Genomic DNA, 3,119 nt, shown 5'->3' on the forward strand with positions numbered 1-3,119 from the left:
ATGTTGGCAGTGCTCTCAATGTATGACCAAACGTAGTAGTTCAGAAAGGTTTGCCAATGGCCACTTGATTGCACCCGGGAATCACCACACTCTTCAGCACGTCCAGGTAAACTTTGGTGTTGACTTTCAAGCCAATTTCGAAGATGTGGCGGCGTGATGTGACCCTTACTTGAAACCATACCAAAGACCATTACCCTAATCGAAAACTTAGTTTTTTCATCACCCTGGGCATGTTCCTCTTATTCATGGCAATTTATTATGAGTTGTATAGCAGCGCATCTCCAATCTCACTCCTTGAACATTGTGTCACTTTCAGACATAATAGAAGGCTCCTATCGCTCTTGGGATTCGTACACAATTAACCAACTAGTAGATGGCATGCAACAAAAAAAAAGAAACCCCGTTTTCATCAAATGGAAATGAAATCAGGTTTTTTCTAGGGCGAGAATTTTATCTTTCCACCCTGTACTTTTAAAATGTTTATAATCAACTGAAACAGCGTTATTACTTCAAGATTATATTGGATAGCAAATAGTTATCTACCACTAATTTCAAATGTTTATACGAATAAAGTTGTACAAAAATATACTTATCGCAAGTAAACGACTCAAAAATGTTTAATTTCGCTCTGACATTGATATTAAAAGCCTACGTTTCCTATTTTAAAATTATTAAAATGAACAATCACAGATACGTAAGAAACTACATGGCGATAAAATAATTTGTATATTCCTTTGAAAAACGAGTGTTAATTACTTCTATATTTTGTATGCTTAATAATCACGTGTAATAGTAAAAAAATCAATCATCTAATAAGATGATTGATTTTTTTACTATTACACGTGATTCTTTTTTATGCTGAGTAGAATTTAACATGAAAACGTTCAAGCACACGGAAATATATATAAGTGACCTCTTTAGTTTGTGTGTACGAAAAGTTTCTACCAAACTCCTATCTTAATATTTGGTCTACAAAGTTGAATTTTGATATATAGGGTATTTAGATCTGTATCAAACTTTCTATTTGGTTTTCAGTTAGCAAAAAAGTGTTGCTAAAGATTCAAAATTGGAAAATAAAATGGTTGACCTTTAGAGGAGTAGTCGACCAAACCTGTTTGCATGCACACATATACATTCATAGGTTAAACGACGTTATTTTTTTTAACTATTTACATGCAGATGACCATGGCTCAGAGGTTAAGGAATGAGACCGGATAATTGTGTTTTGGTTTCAATTCTAGTCGATGGCACCTAAGTCATTTCTGTTTTACTTTTCCAAATCGTTACTATATATTGGGGAAACTATAATAATCGGAATATAAATGACTTTATAATAATAAGTAATCTGCATGATTAAAATATGATGCATGTGTATTAAATAAGTTCTAATCTATTGAAATAAAACAATATTTTTAAAGTGCTCTCTCTCTCTCTCTCTCTATATATATATATATATATATATATATATATATATATATATATATATATATATATATATATATATATAATATAAAGCTGTGTGTGTGGTCACGAATAGGCTGGTTGACTATTTTAAATAACTGATTACATATAATGATAGAAGATGTATTGAGACACAGGAATGGGTATGTTTGATCTGGCAGAACGGTGGTTCATTAAAATTGTGGGGGCTGCATTCGTGCCTGGTCCACAAAGTATGGAAATAAAAAATTTAAAAATTTAAAAAAAAAACGTTTACAAGTGTTTTTAATATAGATTTACATAATAATACTTTGATAAGTATGTTTTAACTTAAGTAGGGATGGTATAATAAAATTGTGGGATCTGCGTTCGCGCCTGGCCTCCATAGAATGGAAATAGGCACAAACTTTAATAAAGACTTTTCATATCTATCTGCGTAAGTATACTTTGATAATCATGTTTCAGTTTGAAGAAATATGGTATAATAAAATTATGGGGTGTTCGTTTGCGCCTGACCTCCATAGAATGGAAAATGTCACAAAGTTTAACAAGGTTTTTTAAGCCACAGAATATTGTGATAAGTGCTTCAATGTGAACAGGTATGATATAATAAATTATGGGGTTTATTCATTTTATTTTTACTTTCATCATATTTTGCTTTGGTTTTGATACCCCCAAATTCGAAGCTATCTCTTTATAACCCTTCCTTTTCATAACCTATCAACTATATATATAAAAGCGAAAATGTATGTATGTATGTGTGTTTGTATGTATGTTCGCTTTTCCTCGATGTCCACAAAAGGCTTCTTTCAAAGAAGTTTTCTTTTTAAACACTTTACTATTTTCCAACTGCGCGTCGTGAAGGCTTCGGGTTTTTTTCACATACCCCGAAAAACACCCGGGCAACGCTGGGTACCCCTCGCTAGTACTTTCATAAATCAGAGTCCATTTTCTGTAGGCTATTTTTGAACCCAGTCAACGACGGGTACTTTTGCTAGTATATATATATAATTTGTTTTGTTTTTTTTGTGTGTATTAATATATTAAAAACACTTTTTTCTATTTATTTCAAAAGAAAATACAACTTTCTTATATCAGTCGTGGAATTGCATTCATCTGCAAAAGATCTAGCTAATTGGGATATTCTTTTCAACATTCATTTTAATTAATTCCCTATTTATTTTTTCAGTTCTCTTATGGGATGATCATTTTTAGTTAACTATTACGTGTAATTATATTCATGCAGATATTCTACATGATTTATACTTGCGCAATATTTATATTATTATATAATATACCGCATAATCTCATTGACACGCTGGTTCCCATCAGATCACCAAAGTTAAGCAACGTTGAGCCTGGCCATTACTAAAATGGGTGACCAATTTGGGAATTCCGGGTGCTGTATGTAGGAAGACGTCAACACCTCACAGCAAGAGTTGTAAAAACCTAACATCGTCATCTCCCTTAACAGGGATATACATGTAACTGGGGATCACTTGTGAATTTTATACTCCCATGGAACTTCCTCATTGGAGGAAGCCGGTTAAACTCAAATAGTTTGTGCCGTTTCACATACTCACACACACAATATTTGCATGAAAAGGCTATAGTAAACACAAACCTCTTTCTATTTATTTATATATATATATATATATATTTGTTTAAAAAATTTTGCC

General features: G+C 32.2%; 1 pseudogene; it reads left to right on the forward strand.

Moving 5' to 3' along the window:
• Positions 1–2,732: 2,732 nt before the first annotated feature.
• On the forward strand, positions 2,733–2,851 carry LOC145246907 (5S ribosomal RNA; annotated as a pseudogene).
• The last annotated feature ends 268 nt before the right edge of the window (positions 2,852–3,119 follow it).

This window comes from Euprymna scolopes, chromosome 24 (genome assembly GCF_053919585.1).
Source record: "Euprymna scolopes isolate OS-2025 chromosome 24, ASM5391958v1, whole genome shotgun sequence".
In the NCBI taxonomy this organism is placed as follows: Eukaryota; Metazoa; Mollusca; class Cephalopoda; order Sepiida; family Sepiolidae; genus Euprymna; species Euprymna scolopes.